Genomic DNA, 22,543 nt, shown 5'->3' with positions numbered 1-22,543 from the left:
CACCTCTACCCCAACAGATGGGACCAATGTCTTCTCAGCATAGCTCTGCCTGGGTGGTGCACACTGGGAAACAATGTCAATTCTCCTGGGGACTGGGATTATCTTTCCAGCAAAGGCATATCTATCATTTTGTGTAAGGATGGTGGTCACTCTCCTCCTTGGCTCCATGCTTGAGGTACTTGAGGACATTTGTGGGTGAAGTGAGTCTAGCAATTCCTGAGTGTGTGTCTGGTGTGTGGTATGTGGTGTGTGTGGCTCTGAGTGAGACAGACACCTTTGCGTGTTCTGCTGTCGCCCTCTAGTGGACATGAGGTGATGCTTACCCTCTGTCAGGCTTGGGACCAGACATCTGACCAGAGTTCAGATTAGTGCTCTGGTCACCGACCTCTGGCCAGAGAAGGACTCTGACCTCTCACCCACAGGGACAGTCAGTGTAGGACTCTCACTACCCTGGGTTTATCCTGCAGCACAGTAGAACCCTGGTAGGACTGAATGGACCACATTCCCCTGGCTGTACACTTCAAAATGGTGAATTTTAGCTTATGTGAATTTTATCTCAAAAGAAACAATATATTTAGGAGAGGAACCTACACCTTATCTTGTATAAAACCGGCACCAATGCATCACTGGGAGTGCATGTGAATGTCCATTTCTTCACGTTCACAGCACTCCCGTATTAATTATATGGGAGCAGAAGGAGGTGTCACCCAGTTATCCACTTTCTTTCCCTTATTCATTCTCTAAACATCTGTATAGCCATTTACCTGTTTCTGGTCCTTGTGTAGGAGTGATGGGGCCACTGAGAGCCACAACTAATCACAATGGGAACTCAGGGATCCATAGGACACATGTAACTGTTCCTGAGCGTGTTGTCACAGCACAAAGGGAGAGAGTCAGAGGAAGGAGTTCAGAGGCGGCCCATTGTGTCCACTGGTGGAGGTTGGGACTTTGTGACAAAATGTCCAATTAGGTTGGCTGTAAAAAAGGGGAAGAAGCAGGGGCTGGCCCCATGGCTGAGTGGTTAAGTTCGCGCACTCCGCTGCAGGCAGCCCAGTGTTTCGTTGGTTCGAATCCTGGGCGCGGACATGGCACTGCTCATCAAACCACGCTGAGGCAGCGTCCCACATACCACAACTAGAAGGACTCACAACGAAGAATATACAGCTATGTACCGGGGGGCTTTGGGGAGAAAAAGGACAAAAATAAAATCTTTAAAAAAAAAAAAAAGGGGAAGAAGCAAGTTCATGGAGAAAGGGGAGAGGGCATCCCAAGTGGGGACATTGTGCGATACAGGGAGGCAGGAGCAAGTCTTGATGGACCAAGGGTTATGAGGGGCATTGTATGTGGAAATGGGATGACAAGGAGTAAGTGAGAGGAAGATTATGGTGGAAGGTGACAGAAAAACCGACAGTGGCATTTTGGAAGAGTTGATGGGTTTTATGGGTGTCTTTTTGCCAGAACCTGAGTTGAAGTGGGTAGGAGGTCTCAGGACACTGGGGGAGGGGGCTGAGAAGAAGTTACGCCCACGATGAGTCCATAAACTATGATTACTCCTTCCTTGCTCATATTTGTGTGGACATCAGCTGGTCCCATTTTCTGTTTTCCTGTCCATACCTGTGTTTGCAAAGAGAAAGAGGCTGGGAGCTGTCCATGGTATGAAGACAGCCCAGCGCTCTCCTGGCTGTTCAGGAGCTCTTGTGATTTCATTGTTTCCTGTTAATATCATCCCTACCACATTCCACCACCTCAACTGATCTTGCTCAGGAAATAGAGATGGGAGTTGGAATAATTTAAACATAATATCTTCCCTGTGTGCCCCAGGAAACAATGGGTCTGGAGTTTCAGGTGAATTTCTGCTAAGGGAAAATTCCCATGAGCATAAGAAAAAGCACATGAGGTGAAGGGTCCTCTTTATTCACATCCTTTCCAGGTGATTCCCTGTGGGTCACAGACATGTTCACTTTGTCTTGGAAGGCCGCTGCTCAGCCATCTACTCCCTAAGGAGAAGACAAAATAGCCTGGAAACAAGTAATAAAGAGTAAGAAGTTTTTCTCAGCTAGGTATGGCACTACCTGCTCTCCCCACCCCACGAACATTTGGAAATGTGTGCATGTGTCTGTGTGTGTGTATTGGAGGGAGTATTTTGACTCTATCAGTGACTTGATAGGCATTTCAAGACTAAGAATGTGAGAGATAAATGTGGTGAGAGCCTCGAGACTGTCTCACACAACACGGAATTTCCCACTCAAATGCCTATTGCAGCTCCTCAGAAGAAATGAATCAATTGATTTTATTTTTCCTTATAGCCCATGTCCTCAACTGACATGGTATATATTTATTTACTTGCTGATCTTCTGTCTCCACACCTTTTAGAAAGTGAGCTCCATGAGAGGTGTGACCTAACTTTTTTTTACAGCTTTATATTCTGACCTATAATGATGGGAACTCGTGAGATTCATGTTTGAACAGTATTTAAAGATGCTTTGGATGCAAAGAAGAGAAGAAGCAAAGTGTCCCATGGACCTCTTACCTGGTTTCTGATCTTTTCTATTATACCCCACATATAAGTTTGTATTTATTTAAATGGCCTTGGGCCACATGTTAGGTCTTTCTCTCATTTGTTTTTCGTTCATCATTATCTTCTTTTGGATTTAACCTTTAAAACAATATTTAGCCTAGATCAAGTGTTATCAGCTTTATTGAGTTTTCCTCCCAGAGATATTTGGCGATGTCTGGAGATATTTTTTTTGTTGTTCAGGACTTACGGGTCAACGATTGTTACCCATTGGATTGAGGCAAGCAATGTTGGTAAAATACTGCAATGCACAGGACAATCCTCTACAACCAAGAATGATCTGGTCCAAAATGTGCATAGTTCCATAGCTGAAAATCCTTTTGCAGATAAATATCTTCCTATATGAGTTTTAACAAGAAAGAATATGACAATCTCCATGATAATAAAGCAGCCTCTGAATATTTTATGTGAGAACAAATCCATGTCTACAAACTGGCCAAATGGGAGAGGTGGAGAAGGAAGCCTGCCTTCCTGGCAAGTCTGCTTCCTGGGGAGAAGCCAGGAAGGAGTGGGTGGGCAGGCGGGAGACAAGGGTTTCTATAGGAGCAATATCTCTCCAGTGTGGAAAGCAGGACAGTTCATGTCCAAAGGGTTCCTGCCTGGCCTCCTCCTGCATCCCCACAGAAGCCTTGGGCCTCCAGCATTTTGGAAGAGAGGGGCCAGAAGACCCATGGTGGCCACTGGCTCCTTGATGGCTGAGCCAGAAACCTGGGGGCAACTTGAATCACAGAAGTAGAAGAGGCTGAGGCAACTGAGATCTGAGTTGGAATGGGGGTGACAGGGACACAGGCTACTTCTTGTGAGTATGATGCCCTTGGGTTTGGCAAAAATGGAGGCTGAAGTATTGACAGGGGTAGGGAGGGCAGGGTTGGGAGGTTTTGTAGCCCTGTCTCATCTGGGACTACAGGAGGCCCACAATCTTCTGTTGGTCAGGCCGCAACGTGGATTCAATATAGGGGGAAAAGTGTATCTGCAGCAGGGGCAGAGCATGATGGTCAGGACTTGGGATCTTATCATTCCAAACAAAATTCTTTGCTTAGTTGGCTCCACAGGAGAAGGACAGTGCTTCTGGCAGCTTGGCAGCCCTGTCCATGGGACTGGTGGAAGTGGCCTGAGGTGTTCAGTGACCCATGTTGGTGAGACAAAGAGCCCAACAGTGTGAAAGCAGTTGGGATTTGAGTCTCCAAAGGTACCTGGAGGACCCCCACTCTTAGGGGTTACCCAACAGGTGAGTGTCTTCAGTGGAAAATGGGCCCCACTGGTGGCCCCTGCTATAGGCAGAGGTAGGGCCCAAGGCCCTGGAGTTGGAGTCCTCATCCAGCTGAGGATTTGGATCTTGGGCTGGTGCTGTCCCTACAGCAGGGGCTCAGCAGACTGAGACAGTTGTATATCTGGCTCTGTCTTATCTTACAGAGAAATAGAGGCTTTTGTTCAGAGTTCTCACCTTGGCACAAGGAAGGGACCATCCTGGTTCTCTTCTAGGGCTTAATTTCGCCCTGGTTCTGTCTCCTGCTCTCACTGCCCTGCTCTCAAAGAGCAGTTCCTTGTCAAACCTCGTTGTCAAACCTCGTTGTCTGAGGCCTCAGCACAGTGCCCCTAGTACTGGAGTCTGGGCTCTCCTTGATGTTGGAGGACTTGAAGTGCTGGGTACCTATGTGGGAATAGAAAAGAGCCCCTCTGCACTCAGAAGAGTGATCTTGAGGTCCTGGGGCCCCAAACCTCTCTGCAGTGCCCAGTAGACCAAACGCATACACCTCAGGTAACTCTTGTAGACCTGAAGAGGGCTAGGTATTTGAATCAGGGCCCCTGCCTCATAAATTGCCTCCAAGCCCAGATGGCCAGCATGTGGGGGAAGTTGCGGGTCCCAGTACTGGGGCATCTTGGCAGGTGGTCGTGACTCTGGGAGGGACCTATGCTCACCCTGGGTGCACTGGGCACAGGGTGGGCTTGAATGCTCACACACAGTGGTTCTGAAGGAGAGGGTGGAGGAGTGGGTGCCTGTGAGCAGGCATTCAGCTTCCAGAGGCTCCCCAAATTCAGACATGGCCTGAGTGAGTCATGCAGGATTCTGGTGACACTGGGCATCGCAGCTGTAGGATGCTTCTTGGGACTCTGGTGCCAGCACCCTGTGGATATGTGACAAAGTGGATGTCTTGAGCTCAGAGGCAGTGCAGAGGGCACCTCTGCTGTCTTGAGAACCAGGGACACTCAGGCCTCGGCTCTCCACAGCTGGTCACAGGTAGTTGGATCTGGGAGAGGGTTCAGGAGCTGCCTCTAGTCTTGTATTTGAGATGTGAAGGAAGAAAGGATAATTTCTACCAGGTCATGAAAATTGTAGATAGGCAGCTGCTTCATGATGGTGGAGAACACATACTGACCGAAAGGCATTCCATTTGACATAGTGAAAACGATAATGCACTGGAATGCTCTTTTAAGGACAAAGAGATAACTTAGTTTTATCAGTAACTGTGATGCCTGTTTTATTCTTCTAGTTCATTGTTAATGTCACTTTCTTAGTTTACCTCTTAAGGAAATGGTGAAAGCCAACCAAGATTCATGTTTCAGCACAGGAATGTGGATTTTATGTGGACTGTCATAGCATTTTAAGCTTTCATGTTTTATGAATGAAGGACAGAAATAAAGGTTGCTAATTTAAGAATCAAATCCAAGATAGACAAGAGAATCTGCCCAGAGTGTGAGAGGTGGATAGGTGAGTGGTGAGGACAACAGAAAGACCCTCCTCCCCTAATGAGGGACCATCCAGGGCTCCTATGCTTCAGGGAGGAGCCCCAGGTTTGAGGGCAGGGTGCCGTTAGCCCATAGGTGATGGGAATAAGATCCCAAACTGGCCAGTCTCCGAGAAAGTCCATTTTCAGGTATAGGTTCACATCTCACTCGCCAGTCACCTGCCTGGATGGGAACATTGGGTACTCCTCTCCTGCGGATCCTCAGTCCTGTTCTTCTCTGAGGGAGCCCCCTCAATCTACAGGGCATCACCCACCCTGCACTGAGGGCCTTGGATGTGTAAATGGGCCAGGTGGAACCACAGGCATTCCTGGACTTAGGGACAACCCTGAGAGAGGGATGACGGCCATTCCTTGGAGTCTGGAGGCTGGGAAGTTGCTGGCTGAAGAGGACAGAACCTACAGGGGCTGGTGTAGGCATGGAGGGTGGGGGATGTCTCAGTGCTTTGGGGCTCTCACCTCTAGCATGATTCACCCTGGGCTTATGTTCCCCATGAGCAGATGTGCTGGAGTACATCTTTCTGGGGTTATAGTGGAACCTCATGTGGAGAGAAATCTTGGCCTGCATGTACCCCTCTATTGTTGGGTCTGAGCCCAGGAGTTCCCTCTCCCTACAGAAGACTCATGTCTCTGATTCACACGCTGCCTTCAGGGAGATGCCACCCAGGTGGGCTGAGGTGGGGTGGGGTCTGTAGATGTGGGTGGAACCACCCTGGAGACTGTTTCTTCACTCAGAGGGTGCACCTTGTCTCAGTGTCTCAGCTTGAGACCTGTGCTCTCCAAACACTTATCCCACCTCTGACCAGGACAATGCAGGCAGATTGCATTGGGTCAATTGCATTTCATCTCTGTGTTATTATCCACGTGGGTGTCCTCCAGTCTGTTCCCATTGTCCATGTCAGAGTCCAGGCACCATCTACACCTACCTCTGGAGGAGGAATAGGACTGTGGTTCCTAACAGCTTATCACGTGCTCCCACCCCTCATCCCATGACCGCTACCCATCCTTCCACTGTGGAGATGATGCAACTGAGAGCAACAAGAGCTGGGATTTGGAGTGGAATGTGACCTTGAGCGAACAATAATGACAATGTCAGTTCACATTTTTGAAGAGTTATTGACTCAAATATTTCACCTTTTCCCATTGCCTATTCACAACAGCTCTGTAAATAAAGTACATCATGAGCATTAATTTACAGATAAGAAGAAAATTCTATTTACAGTTTAACAACACGTAGGAGGGGAAGAGGGTCACTCATATATAACAGTCAGCCTGTTGGGGTCACTTTTACTGGAACTGACTGGGTTGGAGACCTCACAGTGATAATCCCCAGCATCTTTCCTCCTGACAGGGTGTATGGTGAGGGTGCTACTGTCCTGGGACAGCTCCATCCTCTCTGTGAGATGCGGCCTCTGGTTACTGAAGAATCAGTGGATAGAGATCCCAGTGTCATTTGCGAGGCATGTCAGGACCATGGTGTTCAGTGACTGTGGTGTTGCTGGCTTGGATGGAGGGCTGTGCCACTGGGTCTGTAGAGAAACAGAGGGGTGACTGACAGAGTGGGCCTCATTCCTTCCTTAGAGATCTCTGCCACTCACAGGGCCATAGTGAGTTCTGTAAATGTGACCCAGAAATGGTCCTGACCCTCAGTAGGAAGACGAGTGTCTCTGTTCAGGTGATGGTCTGTAAGGAGCTGGCTGCACCTCCCCCTTTGACTGCCATATCATCCCAGGTTGACCCCTGATTAGTCCCCATGGACATCTCTGTAATTTCAGCACCAGGAACCTCTTCTCATCCCACATGCCCTACAATGTCATCATCAGATGAAATTTTTCTTTCATGAACTTTCATTGATTTCCCCCCAGAGCTTTCTTTGGCTTCAAAAAGGATCAGGCCACATTCCTTATATACACTTCTGTATGTGTTGGAGAAGGCAGGCTTGCCAGCCGTGTCCATCTCTGGGGCCAAGGGAAGGTTACATATAGTGGGAAGTCATTTACTTCTTGTTAACTAATTTGTTAAGGAAGGAGGATGCCCGACCATTCAGTCTTCACAACCTTAGGACCTGGAGAGCTTCTAATCTAAAGGATTTCTCACTCTGAAGAGGACTTTTACTTCCTGGCTTGTGGATTGAATATCACAGGGAAGCAATTCTCTAGAGAGAAGTGGTTACAGTTTTAACAAAAGACAGGCACTGTTAGGAATAGAAGGAAACTACTCAATGTAACAAAAGTAATAAATGAAAAGCCCACAGCTAACATAATACTCAATGGGGAAACACTGAAAACTTTTCTCTAGGATCATGAAGAAGACAAGGATGCTGCTTTCACCACTTCTATTCAACATAGTACAGGAGTCCTAGCCAAAACAATTAGGCAAGAAGAAGAAATAAAAGTCATCCAAATTGGAAAGGAAGAGAAAAATTAGCTTTTAGAAGATATAATCTTATTTGTGGAAACCATAAAGGATTCCTTCCCCATACAAAAAGAATGTTAGAACTAGTAAACAAATTCAGCAAAGTTGTAGGAAACAAAATCAACACTCAAAATCAATTACATTTATATGCAATAACAATGAACAACCCCAAAAAGAAATTAAGAATACAATTCCAAGTACAACAGCATGAAAAAGAATAAAATACTTAGGCATCAAATAACCAAGGAGGTAAAAGATGTGTACACTGAAAACTACTAAACATTTTGAAAGAAAGTAAAGCAGACAGAAATAAATGAAAACACCCATGTTCATGCATGGGAAGGATTAATTTTGTTAAGATGTCAATATACTCCAAACTATTTACATATTGAATAAAATTCCTATAAAAATCCCAATGACTTTTTTTTTCCAGAAATAGAAAACTCCAACCTAAAATTCATATGGAATCTCAAGGGACTCTGAATAATTAAAACAACCTTTAAAAAGAAGAACAAAGTTGGAGGAATCACACTTCCAATTTTAAAACTTACCACAGAGCTAAAGAATCAAAATAGTGTGGCACTGGCATAAGACAGATAGACAGTACTGATCATGGAACACAACAGAGAACCAGAAATAAAGCCTCAATTATAGGATCAGATGATTTCAACCAGGAAGCCAAGACCATTCAATGGAGAAAGGTTAGTCTTTTCAACAAATGGTGTTAAAAATGAATATCCACATGCAGAAGAATGAAGCTGGACCGTTGCCTTACACCATATACAAAAATTAACTCAAAATGGATCAAATCCTAAAGTAAGATGTAAAACTGTAAGACTCTTAGAGGTAAATATGGGGGGAATGTTTCATGACATTGTATTTGGCAATTTCTTGAATATGACAGTAAACATAGGCAAAAAAGAATAGATAAATTGGACTTTGTTAAAATAAAAAAACTTCTGTTCATCAAAAGACACAATCAAAAGAGTAAAAGGTAACCTACGGAATTGGAGAAAATAATTTGCAAATTATTTATCAATATGGTGTTAATATCCAGAATACACAAAGAACTCCTAAACTCAACAACAACAACAACAAAACCAAATAACCTGATTGAAAAATGGGCAAAGCACTTGAATAGACATTCAAATCAACACTACAGTGAGATACTCACTCAGATCTATTAGAATGACCACTGTCAAAAAAACAGAAAACAACAGGTGCTGGAGATGATGTGGGAAATTGGAACCCTTGTGCATTGTTGGAGGGAAAGTAAAATGGTGCAGCTACTGTGGAAAATGGTATGGCGATTATGAAAAAAGTTTTGCATAGGAATACCATGTGACATTACTTGCAGGTTCTGACTGCTGATGGACCATGTGTAGGTGGTGTTCTGAGTCTCAGGGTCACATTAACACTACAGGGACCTCATGCTCCATGGGATTGAAGTTGCTGCTTATAGTACAGGTGTGGGTACCTGTACTATGCAGGTAACAGAGAACATTGCCCTGTGTGGTACCTTGATTCCTCCCAGGCATCTTCAATCAGAGTTGTCATCTCTCACCTCTCAGCCAACCCAAGTCCTTAAAAGAATAAGGCAGGTTTGTGTATCTCAAGACAAATGCATGAGGATCAGAGCGCTCAGAGAACATAAGGCCACCTGCTGTAGGTCTGGGGAAAAAGCACAGACTTTCTCAAGTGTCACTATGTGCTGGCTGCAGGTGTAGAGTCGGGAGTGAGAAGGCAAAGTCTTTCCTTTATACTCCAGTGGGTGTGACACCAACACATCAGGAAACAAATAATTGTCTCCACTGTGTGTGTTCTGCACCAAATGCTCCAACCACATGTGACATAATGCAGAGGGGGATGTAGGCACAGTCCAGGCCTGTCAGTCCTGTGTGTGTGAGGTAGAATACACCCCACCCAAATCCAGAGGTCAGAGAGAAATCACTCACTGTATACGTGGAGCCGTCCAGTTCCTACTTCACTGTGAAAATTCTTCTTTATAACTTGTAGGGTGTAGTAACCTGTAATCCTTCTGGGAGACCTTCTGGAACAGCAGGGATCCATTGGGGTATCTTATCTTTTGACCACTGTATACGGGCCCTGGGGTAATTTCTTGTGTGTCAATTACATATAATGCAATTTGATGTTTGGACTCTACTCTGTCCCCTTTAAACCAGATATAGCCTATGAGATTATCTGTCAGACTGTGAACAAGCAGAAGAACAACTTTCCCTTTGGCAGTATTGGAAGGCACCAATTCAACAGTGAGTTGGCATTGGTGGGTAGGTTCCAGAAGGTTAAGAGTCAGCCTAGGAGGCAAGAGAGAGAGAGATCAATCAATATTTGGACCTATGTATTAGGAAGGAAAGATGAGGCCTAGGGTCCTGAGGAGGTCTTTTCATCTCTTAGACTTGGAGTGTGTGTCTGTGTGTGCGCCTCCTTCTGGTCAAAGTCAGCAGCATGACAACCATTACTTTATTTATTTCCCCTCTGAATTTATTTCCTCTGTTCCCATTACTCTTCCCCAGGCATCAGCCCAGCTTACTCCCTCACTTCCCTCAGCACTCTGCTCACTCTCAGGGGTATCCTTGGGAGATGCCTTCCCTGCCCACTTGCTCTAAAGAGCCTTTGTCTTCACTTTCTGACCTTTCCCTGCTCTGTTACCTTCCTGACACTTGTCAGTCCCTGCCATCACATTCTAGATCCCTTTGCATATCCCTCTTCTTCCCCATAGAATGTGACCCTCATCAAGGCAGATACTTGTGTCATATCATTGTGCCTGGAACAGGCTGTAAACACCTGTGGATGAAAGAGGGTCTGGTGCCTGAGGAAGAGCTGCTGGTCCTGGGTGTGAAGGGGGAGGTTCTTGTGTCTCCTGGGTGAGAGGATGATGGTGGTGGGAGGTCAGGTGGCTATGGGCTATCTGGTTCTCGGGGGAAGGTTTCATGGAGACCTTCCCTCTCTGTGTGTTGGCTGAGTGGTGACTCAGAGCCTGTCTGTGTGCTCCTTGCCCATCCTGGGGCCTCTATCCTCTGCCTATCTGACTTTCCTGAGGTCATCCTTCGTTCCCCATGGGTTGTTCCAGGCAGGGAGTGGGGAGCTGCACAGGGGCACCTGAAAGAGGAGGGTGCTCTGAGGCCCCTAGAAGGGGTGAGTGGGAAAGTGTAGGAAGGAAGGAAGGACCCAGAAGGGTCTGTTTAACGGAGAGATGGAAATCAGGCTCCTTTTCCACCTCCTTGGTCAAAGCCAGGTTCATGTGTTAATTTCCAGCAAATTGTCTGTGTGTGTGTGTCCCAGTGACACCCCCATGGAGGGCATGAGGAGACTTGTAGCCAACGTCAGGGGCTGCACCACGGATGCTGACCAGGCTCCAGAGGGTGTGAGCTGGCACTGAGCCCTGGACACAGGTGAGTTCTGTTCTCTAGGCTGAGGGGTCCTTCATCCAGGGTCCTGTATCACTGTCAGTCCCCAGGCTGCCCAGCTCCATGACAGCTCAGGATGAGCTCAGGAGGAGGACAGGCATTGTCCAGTGGACTCCTGATCCAGTGTTCTGTGCTGCTTGGTGGATGTGCTGTCTCAGGAGGAGCTCACTGCCCTTGAGGCTTCAAGGAAAGGGCCAAATAATTGGTCACTTGAGGTCCCAAGGCACCCTGGGAGGTCTCAAGGCATGTGGGGTTGGTCCCCAGAATGGCCTGTGTTTCTCTCGTGATAGTGCTGGTGCGTTGCATCTGAGTCATCGGTGTTCCTGTCTGTGATCTGCTCTAGACCTCCTCACAGGGCCCAGGAGCTGGAGCTGCTCCATCTGGAGACTCAGCCAGGGGATCCTATAGGTTCCTCTGTTACTTGGGGGAGGCCCCGTGGGACCCTCAGCCCCTCTGAGATGGAAGCAAACACACATCCTGCTTCTCCCATCCCATCCTGCATGGGAAGTTTCCCTCATTCATTGGGATGCCTTGGGCTGGTGAGATGTCTTCAGGGGACCATAGCTAGCTGTCCTCACAGATGAAGGACTCTCAGGATGGGGTGTTGCTTCTGATTCTCTCCTAGTGGTAAGTCCACTTGGGGTTGAGGATCCAGATTTTGTGCCAGATCAGGTCTCTGTGAGAAGAGGAAGGACACAGTCTGTCAGCCCAGTCCCTCCTGGGAGAGTAATCACTTACAAGGTAGAGATGGGGAGAGGGTGTGATTTTCTTTGAATGAATGAGGACCCAACCCCTCGCTATTAGGAGGCCCCTTCCCCTTCTCCTGACTCTACAAGGGGTATAGGCCCATCCCTGAGACAGCTGTGGGCACTTGGTGGCCTCCTCTCATGCTGATGCCAGGGCCCCTGTGTCTACACAGAACATGCTCTAACCCCCAGGAGTCACACACGGGTGACAGGATTCCATCGTGAGGTTTCCCTCATCCATCTGATGAGTATTTACTGAGCATCCATGACATGTCAGATCCTGGTATGAGCCCTGGGAAGTTCGCAGAGAACAGAAAAGACATGGGGCTCTGGCTACAGAGTTTGCCCTGTGACAGGGAGACAGGCACTCAGAGAAAATCATGGAACTAAGGAGTTAATTCTAATCAAGAGAAGGACTGTGAAGGGAAAGCAGGTAATGGAGTCTCAAGTGGTCTGGGGATCACCAGAGCAGCCCTGAAAAAGTGACCTTTTGGCTAAGACCTGAAGCATGAATAGACATTCACCCCATGAAAGACAGACAGTGTGGATTAAGGAGCTGTCTGCAGAGGGATCAGCCTTCAGGTGGGCAAACACTCGGTTGGATGGAGGTGCGGACAGAGTCCAGCATGGGGAGCTTGGAGAGTGAGGAGAACAGTAGACCAGATAATGCTGGTGAGGGTCTGACCCTGCAGGGCTTTGGGTGATGCTGAGGGAGGTCAGCAGCCTCATGGGGAGACTCCAGGTTGTGAAGTAGCTCTGCCATCCTCTGGTGGACAAGGAAGAAGTGTAGAAGGAAAGGTCATTGTGCTAAGTAGTTTACATTCATAAATCTCAAGCATTTTTTAGGTGTTTACCAATAATATAAAAATTGAACCATGTCCCACTCTTAAATTTGCAATTGCTCTCATCCCACATCTCTTATGTACCCCAACAAGATTTCATCCAACTTAAGATTTGTGCTCTGATAGAAGGCCAAATTCTGTCTGCTTTATGGGTATCTACTTACAACACTTATGGCCCTGGGGCTGGGCTGGAGCATCTGCAAGTAAGAGAAAAGAGGAGTAACAGCCTGTGTCCTCCCTGAGCCAGAGTGTTCAGGCAGACTAGGCTTCATTCCCTCCTCTCCCCTGACCCTAATGACGTCAGACTAATGGGGCAGAGCCAGATGGAATCAGAAGTCCAGGGGCGTTTATTCACACCCCTGATGCACAAAGGATGTAGATGTGTAATTCTATGGGGAAGGCAGGGACAGTTAAGAGGAATGATCCAATCCTTTAGGGCCATGGACTCACAGTTATTTCCTCCAGTGCCCACACATAGGGTGGGGGCATTTGGATCCTGAGCATCCAGCCTTCCCTGCCCACTGTGCCTGGAACCATCCCTCTCCCTAATGACTTGGGCCTAAGGTTGGTTCCAGGTCACCCGTCCAGGCTGCCGCATCCTCCAATGGGAGGTTCTTCCCTGGAGTCCCTGAAGTCTGTCCAAGGAGCTTCACCCAGAGCAATCTAAAGGGTATGTAAGGGGCAGGAGTTGTGGTAGTAAGAACACTTGCATTGGTCTCAGGTGATGGAAAAGGTCCTAAAGAGCTCAAGGAGGAGTGTGAGTGCCCTGTAGTGGACTGTTCCCACTGGAAGAGAGCAAAAAGGGTCCAGGAGAGCTGAGAGATTAGGGTTTGGACAAAGCGCTCATTCAGGTTGAGAAGGAGGCATATTTAGGGGTGGTTAACTTACGGCTGCCTCTAACTCACCAGCTGGAAGACTATAGTTTTCAAAGGGTGTAACCACATGTCAGAATGACACCGCTGGGTTACACTGCAAAGTCAGATGAGGGAAATACTATAGACACTGAGATGAAAAAACACATGATAACAAATCTAAATGCAATGTCATTAGACAGTCTACTGTGATGTTCTTATCATTTTAAGAGTCAGCAGTCAATGCAAAGTCATTTCTATCATTAGGAAAATATCTTATTAAGAAGGAAATTAAATCATAGGAATTTCTCCTTATTTTCAGAGTCATATATCTTGGCATCATTCCTTAAGTGCAAATCTACACCCAAAATTGGACTTTGTCAGAGACCGGCCAGTATCAGGGTCTCATTCCCAGCTCCTGTGGGCTGACAGTGTGCTTCCCTCTAACCCAGGGCCCCTCTCTGAAGCACAGGAGGCTTTGAATCTCCCTCATTATGGGAAGGGGGATTTTTTAGCATCCTCACCATTCATGCGTCCACTCTCACACTCTGGCAGAATCTCTTGTCCACTCTTAGTTTTGATACTTAAATTACCGACCTATATTTCTGTCCTTCATCCATCCCAGCATTTTTTTTTTCTTTGAGCAAGATTAGCTCTGAGCTAACATCTGCCGTCAGTCCTCCTCTTTTTGCTGAGGAAGACTGGCCCTGAGCTAACATCCATGCCCATCTTCCTCTACTTTCTATGTGGGACTCCTACCACAGCATGGCTTGCCCAGCAGTGCCATGTCAGCACCCAGGATCCGAACCAGCGAGCCCCGGGCCGCCAAAGCGGAACGTGCAAACTTAACTGTTGCACCACCGGGCCGGCGCCCATCCCAGCATTTTGAAAGGCAGAGGAGGTGCCTTCTGCTTGAGATTTTGAGGAAAAGAGAGACAGAGACAGTTACCTTCACCCACCTTGAACATACCTCCTCTTGAGTGGCATCATTACCCAGAAGGATCTGGACACTTCTTTTGATAGTCAGATGCTTTCCAACTCTAAAGGAAAAATGTGACACTCTCTCTACAGGGTTGACCAGTAGAAATGGATAAAGAGAAATTGCATTAGTGTTCAGAGAGATGGTGATCTATATGAATGCATGAAAGCTTAAAACCCTATGAGAATCCACATAAAGCATGAAAGCTTAAAACTCAAGAATCCACATAAAATTCACATTCTTGTGCTTCAACATGGATCCTGATTGGCTTTCACCATTTCCTTAAGAAGTAAACTACAAAAGTGATATTAATAATGAATTACAAGAATAACACATGCACCACAGTTACTGTTAAGACTAGTTGTTTCCTTGTCCTTAAAAGAGCATCCAAGTGCCTTATCCTCATTCTTACCATGTAGAAAGGGAATGCCTTTCAGTAGTATGTGTTCCCCATCATCCTGAAGTGGCTGGATATTTATAAATTCATAATTTATAAATTCATTGCCTGGTAGAAAGCCTTTCTTCCTTTAAATCTCAAATACAAGACTAGCTGCAGCTCCTGGCCCTTTTCCCAGATCCAATCACCTCCGACCAGCTCCGGACAAACAGAGGCCTGAGCTTCCCTGGTTCTCAGCAAAGGTTGCTCTCAGTGCTGCCTCTCCGCTCAAGACATCCACCTTGTCACATGTCTATGGGGCACCGACCTGGAGGGTTCTGAGCACCATCTTACAGCCTCAATACAAAACGTACCAGAACCCTGCGTGCCTCACTCCAGCCACATTTGAACTTGGGGAGCTTCTGACAGCCAAATCCCTACTCATAGACACCCACCACACCGCCTGATCCTCCAGGATGGCTGTCTGTGCACGACCAAGCCTACATTGGGCTTAGTGCACCCACCATGAGCATGGTTCCCACCCGGACCCTGTGACCACCTGCTAAGATGCAACCTGACTGGGACCAACAGTCCCTGCATGTGGTGGTTGTCTGGGCTTGGAGGCGCTTTCCCAGGAGGGGGCCATGATTCCAATAACCAGCCCTCCTCTCTGTTTCTGGGAGAGTTACGTGAGACATAGTGTTTGGCCTATTCTGCACTGGAGAGCAGTCTGGAGCCCAGGGACCTCAAGATCACTCTTCTGAGGTCACAGGGGCACCTCCATATTCCCACATAGATACCCAGCTCTTCAAGGCCTTCACTGTGGGAGGAGAGCCCAGACCCCAGTACCTGGGAGACTGTACTGAGGCTTCAGGCAATGAGAAAGTGAGACTGAGGATTGACAAAGAACTGCTCTTCTTGGAGAGCCTGGCAGTGAGAACAGGAGGTGGAGCTGCGGCACTGGCCATCTGTGATTAAGCCCCACGTGAGAAATGGGGTGATCACTTCCTTGTGCCCTGCCGGACCTCTGAACAGAAGCCTTGAATCCTGTCTGGGAGGATGAGACAGAGCCAGATATCCAACCATCTCTGTCTTCTCATCCCCTGCTGAAGGTTGATGAAAGTAATAAGGTTTCAAATACTGACGTATATGAGGAAGCCATTCTTGTTTAAATCTGATTCAGCCTAAAACTTGTTTTTCCCAGAGCAGCCTGACTTATAGCCCACCAAATGTGCACTATACATCTGCTTCAAACATTTTCTCAAAGCAAAGAATGCACTCTTTAAAGATAGGGATGACTGTCTCCCTTCCTCTGATGCCAATATCAATAATTATTTGAAGATAAACTTTTCTTTCCAGAGAACCAAGGTCAAGTTGACCTGCTGTTTATCTGCTAAACTGCAGCAAAACATCTCCTTGTGACTTTGGGGAAAAAATTGTATTCCCATCATGCTTGGTGTATGTACTTTGTCCTGAAATGGGATATAACCATGTCATAAACCATTCTTCTCTGGATTTCTTTCTTCTCTGGTGGAGATTGGACTTGTGATCTAGTCCACAGCTTGGCTCAGATGAATATCACCTTATTTTTCTTAACTATAGAGTGGTTATTGATTATTTGCATTGACAAGGGACAACACCAGCCCAGGGCCCAAATCCTCAGCTGGGTGAGGACTCCAACTCCAGGGCCTTGGGCCTTACCTCAGTCTACAACAGAATCCACCAGTGGGGCCCATTTTCCTCTGAGGACACTCAACTACTGTGTCCCCCCAAAATTCAGGGCTCTCCAGGCACCCGTGAGACTCAAATCCTAGTTGCTTTCACCCTGCTGAACTCCGCATTTCACTGACATAGGTCACTGAGCACCACAGGCCACCTCCACCATGTCCCACTGACAGGGCTGCCAAGTTTCTACAATGCTTGTCCTTCTCCTGTGGAGCCCACCAAGCAAAGAATTTTGTTTGGAAAGATGAGATTCCAAGTCCCGACCATCCTGCTCTGAACCTCCTGCAGACATCCTTGTCCCTCCATATTGAATCCATGTTGGGGCCCCCCCCAACAGAAGATTGGGGGCCTCTTGTAGTCCCAGACCAGTCAAGCTGCAGCATCTCCCAGTCCCCCCCTCCCCTCCTCAATACCTCAGCCCCAATCTTGGCAAACCCCAAAGCATCACACCCACAAGAAGTAGCCTGTGGCCCTGACCTCCTATCCCACTTAAGACCTCAATTGCTTCAGATTCTTCCACTTCTGTGAATCAGGAAGTCCCAGATTTCTGGCTTAGCCATCAAGGAGGTAGTGATCATCATTGGGGCTCCTGACCCCTCTCTTCCAAGAAGCTGGAGGCCCAAGGCCTCTGTGGGGACCCAGGAGGAGGCCAGGCAGGATCCCTTTGAACATGAACTATCCTGCTTTCCACACTGGAGAAACATTGCTCCTATCAAATCTCTTCTCTCCCTGGTGCCTGCCCACTCCTTCTTGCCTTCTCTCCAGGGAGGCAGACTTTCCAGGAAGGCAGTCTTCCTTCCCCAGCTCCCTCATTTGCCTAGTTTTTAGATATGGGTTTGTTCTCATATAAAATATTAAGAGGCTGCTTTATTATCATGGAGATTACCATATTCTTTCTTGTTATAACTCATACAGCGCGATGTTTGTCTACAGAAGGATTTTCAACTTTGAAACTATGCATGTTTTGGACCAGATCATTCTTGGTTGTAGGGGATTGTCCTGTGTGTTCAGGATTTGTAGCAACATCCCTGGCCTCAATCCAGTAGGTATCAATAGTTCACCCATAATTTCTGACAACCAAAACACATCTTCAGACATTTCCCAATATCTCTGGGAGGAAAATACCATAAATTTGACAACCACTAAAGTAGACCCAAATATTTTTAAAGGATAAATCTCAAAGAAGATAACTAATGAAAAAAATGAGATAAGCCTTATATGTGGCACAATGCCATTTAAATAAATACAAAATTATATTTGCGTCATAACGGAGAAGATAAAAAACCAGGTAAGAAGTCCTTGGATACTTTTCATATTTTGTTCTTTGCATCCAAAGCCTCTTTAAATACTGTTCAAACATGAATCTCATGGTTTTCCCTCATTAAAGAGTCAGAATATACAGCTGTTAACAAAGCTAGGTCACTTCTCTCATGTGGAGACAGAAGCCCAGGAAGTAAATAAATATATATTATGTCAGTTGAGGATGTGCGCTGTAAATAAAAATAAAATCTTTGCATTCATTTCTTCTGAGGAGCACCAATTGGCATTTTGGTGGGAAATTCCATGTTATGTGAGACAGTCTCCAGGTTCAACCAGGGATTTATCATCCCTACACTCTTAGGTCTGGAAGGCTTATCATGTAACTGGTAGAGCAAAAATATGTCCCCCGTCATTTCCAAATTCTCTCTGAGTGGGGGCAGTGCCATTCCCAGCTGAGAAAAACTTCTAAATTTTTAACGTTTATTTCCAGGCTTTTTTGCCTTCTCCTTAGGGAGTAGGGGGCTTCCTGGGAAATTGAACAGGTCTGTGACTGAGGGGACCACCGGTAAAAAATGTGAATAATGAGGACCCTTCCCTTCATTTACTCTTTTTCTGCTCATGGGAATTTTCTCTTAGCAGAAATTCACCTGAAACTCTGGGTCCGTTCTTTCCGGAGACACACAGGTAAAACATTATGCCTAAATTATCCCAACCCCCAACCCTATTTCCTAGGAAAGTGGAGTTGTGGTGGCAGAATGTATTGGGGACAGTATTAAAAGGAAACAATGAGATTCGCAAAAGCCTCTGCCCAGCCAGGAGGGCGCTGGGCTGCCCTCACACCATGGACAGCTCCCAGCCTTTTTCCCTTTGCAAACACAGGTAGGGACAGGAAAACAGAAAATGGGGACAGCTGATGTGCACACAAATATGAACAAGGAAGGAGCAACCATAGGTGGTAGACTTATCATGGGTGTAACTTCTTTTCAGCTCCCTCCCCTAGTGTCCTGACCCATCCTGCCCTCTTGAGCTCAGGCTGTGGGGAAAAGACACCCATAAAACACATCAACTCTTCCAAACAGCCACGATCTGTTTCAGCTCACCTTCCCCCATGAGCTCCCTCTCACCTCCTCCTTGTCATCCTATTTCCACATACACTGCCCCTCACAACTCTTGGTCCATCAAGAATTGCTCCTGCCTCCCACAGGGGTGCCCTCTTTCCTTTCTCCATGAACCTGCTTCTTCCCCTTCTTTGCAGCAAACCTCATTGACTGTTTCGCCACAAGGTCATTCCAACCTCCACCAGTGGACACAATGAGTTCCTTCTGAACTCCCTCCTCTGAATCCTCCCCTTTGTGCTGTGACAACGTGTTCAGGAGCAGTTACCTATGCTCATGTCATGTGTCCTATAGATTCCTGCATACCTGAGAGACAGGCAGGACAGGCCTTGTTGTGGTTCTCAGTGGCCACATAGCTCCTACACAAGGGGCTGAAACAAGTAAATGGCTATAATTGCTCAGAGAATGAATAAAGGAAAGAAAGATGGATAACTGGGTGACATCTCTTCTCCCCCCACATAATTACTATGGGAAGGCTGTGGGCATGAATAAATAGACCACATACACTCCCAGGGCTGTACATTGGTGCCAGTTTTCTATAAGGTAATGTGTAGGTGCCTCTCCTAAATTTTTTGTTTGTTTTGAGATAAAAGTCACATAATCTAAAATTTACCATTTTAACCATTTTGACGTGGGGGGCCTAAGGAATATGCGCCATTGGGTCCTACCAGAGTTCTACTGTGCTGCAGGATAGACCCAGGGTGGTGAGAGTCCTGAAGATCCACTTAAAATACAGATTCTGACCCAGCAAGTGTGGGGTGGACCTCAGAGTCTGCATCTAACAAGCTCTCAGGTGATGCTGATCACAATGGCCTACGCAGCACACTTTCAAAAGCAAGGCTGATGCGCACCTCTGCCCCCTGAGAGGATGACTCAGCCATCCCAGCATTGGTTTGTGCTGTGTCCTGGCCTTAGAGTCTGTCAGCACCACACAGAGACCCAGGAGTCCCCAAACCTGGGGGATTATTTCTGTTTGTGACACAGAAAACCTGCTGGAAACCAGGGTCTTCCCAGTGTCCTCAAATGCTCTGAGAAGGTTGTCTTACTCCCAGCAGAAAGGTCACAGAGATGACTCTGGGGGTGAGAAAGGGGCAAACTGAGTGATGACTCGTGAGGTGACCCACTCTCCATTTCTGGTGTCATCAGCCTTGGCTCTGCTTTCTGGGACAGACACCCAGTACAGGTGTCTCAGAAGGAGCTGCAGTCCTGGGTGTGATGGGGGAGGTTTTCTGCATGTCCTGGGTGAGAGGATGGTGTTGGTGGGTAGGCTACCTGGTCCTTGGAGGAAGGTTTCAGGGAGACCCCCACCTCCATGTCTGTTGGTTCAGCAGTAGCTCAGAGCCTATCCATGTGCTCCTTCACCATCCTGGCTGCCTCTGTGCTCTGCCTGGCTCAGTTTCCTGTGGTCACCCTGTCTTCCCCATGGATGGTACTATGCAAGGAGTGTGGAGCTTTGCAGGGACTCCTGAAGTAGCAGGGTGCCCCGAGGCCCTAGAAGAGTGGGTGAGACATTCTAGGAAGGTAGGCAGGACTCAGAAGGGATGGTTTGAGTAAGGGATAGAAATCAGGCTCCTTCTGCACCTCCTTAGCCAAAGTCACATTTATGTGTTAATTTCCTGTGTCTTGTCTCTGTGTGTCCCAATGTCATCTCCTGGAGGGCACGAAGAGACCTGTGGCCCATGTCATGTTACCTGGGCTCCATAGGGTGTGAGCAGTTCCTAAGACCTGGACAGATGTGGGTTCTGACCTCCATGTTATAGGGGTTGGTCAGTCTGTACCTTGGTCACTGCAGGTCCCCAGGCTGCCTGACTCCATCCCAGTGCAGGGTGAGCCCAGGGCAAGGACAGGCATTGTCCAGTGGACTCCTGATCCAGTGTTCTGTGCTGCCTAGTGGATGTGCTGCCTCAGGAGGAGGTCTCTGCTCCCGAGCTTGCAATAGAAAGGCCTGGTGAGGGGTCTCTTGAGGCTTTCGGGAGAGGGCACTGGCCTTGGCAGACTGATCTTCAGCATGGCCTCTGTTTCTCCCATCACAGAACTGAGTGTGCTGCATCAAAGTCATCTGTGTCCCCTTCTGTCGTCTGCTCTAGATCTCCCCACAGGGCTAGGGACCTGAAACAGCTCCATGTGGAGAGTCAGCTAGGGGATCCTGGGAATTCCTTTGTTGGAGGGGAGGCCCCCATGGGACACACTGAGATGGAAGCAAATGCAGATCCTGGTTCTCGTGTCCCATCGTGCCTGGGGAGTTTCCCTCATTCACTGGGATACCTTGGCTTGATGAGAAGTCATCAGGGGACCATAGTGAGGTGTCTCCACAGACTAGGGAACATCGGGGTAAGGAGTCACTCCACGCTTCTTCTTTGAGGTCACAGTGGAACTCCCTTCTCTTTTGATAGTAATTTTAAGTGGGGTAGAAAATCCAGATTTTGTGTCAGGTCAGATCTCTGTGAGAAGAGGAAGGACACAGGCTGCTAGCCCAGGCCCTCTGCAGAGAGAAGTCACAAGGTGGAGATGGGGTGGAGGTATGATTTTCTGGGAATGAATGGGGATCCAAACCCTCACTGTTAGGAGGCCCCTGTCCTCCCTCCTGACTCAACAAGGGAAAAGGCCTCTCCTCGGGACAGCTTTGGGCACCTGATGGCCTCCTCCCATGTTGATGCTGGTGTCTCTGTGTCTACAGTGAACATGCTCTGACTCCCAAGTGTCACAGAAGGTGACAGGCTTCCATCGTGTGGTTTCCTTCAGCCATTTAATGACTGTTATCAAGCGTCTGTTACGGGGTACACACAGGGATGGCTGTATATCTGGCTTGGCTTACCTCTCATCCTCGCAGACATTGTCTCTTAAGTGGAGCCTGTTCACAGTGCCCCCTGGGCACACACACACACAAAATCATCTCCCATCATAGATTAATCATGGTGGCCCACACCCTGGCTCCACCTCCTGCTCTCACTGCCTGTTCCTTTTCAAGCCTCAGTCTCCCATCTTGGCACCACCAGAGGCCTCAGCACCACCTCCCTGGCACTGGAATCTGGACACTTTCAGTGCCTAGCCAATCAAACCCTCCACCTCACCTGACGCTCCTGTCGTGGGAGAGAAGGGTCAGGTGATGGGGTTCTGCGAGGACTGGCAGGTCCATCTGGCTGCATGTTGGTGGGTGGTCATGGGGTCCAGGCATGCCCAGGAGCTGCCCATGAAAGCTGAGCATGGGGTCAGTGCTTTCTAGTAGGTTTTGTTCTGCCAGAACTTTGGGATGTCTGTGGACACGGCTAGAGGAGAAGAGTGCAAGGTTGTGGTGATGGTTGGAATGGGGCCACAGAGAGGGGGACTCTCCAGCAGCTGCCCCTGCACTCACCAATCAGGGTCCCGTGGATGTGGGGACATCAGGGTGCAGGGATAGCCCAGGGTGCCCCGGCTATCTTGAGGACCATGGGAGCTGTGGCTCGACTCATCCTGCTGCTCATCACAGACCGTGTGATCTGGGAGAAGG

The 22,543-nt window shown here is 47.7% G+C and overlaps 1 protein-coding gene across 11 annotated transcripts in view; it reads left to right on the top strand.

Annotated features, from left to right (window-relative positions):
• The window catches only part of LOC102148130 (cell adhesion molecule CEACAM6-like), a 436,353-nt gene that overhangs the window by 149,355 nt on the left and 264,455 nt on the right, over positions 1–22,543 (top strand). The window contains exon 9 of one of the 11 annotated variants that reach the window (XR_011422412.1): positions 1,931–6,509. The exons of the other annotated variants lie outside the window; for them this stretch is intronic. The gene's annotated coding sequence lies outside the window, so the exon portion shown is untranslated. Of the gene's footprint in view, positions 1–1,930; positions 6,510–22,543 lie in introns of those variants that run through there. 11 annotated transcript variants of the gene reach the window in all.

This window comes from Equus caballus, chromosome 10, assembly GCF_041296265.1.
Source record: "Equus caballus isolate H_3958 breed thoroughbred chromosome 10, TB-T2T, whole genome shotgun sequence".
Classification (NCBI taxonomy): Eukaryota; Metazoa; Chordata; class Mammalia; order Perissodactyla; family Equidae; genus Equus; species Equus caballus.
Note: the sequence above shows the minus strand (reverse complement) of the source record. Positions and strands in the feature narration are given on the sequence as shown.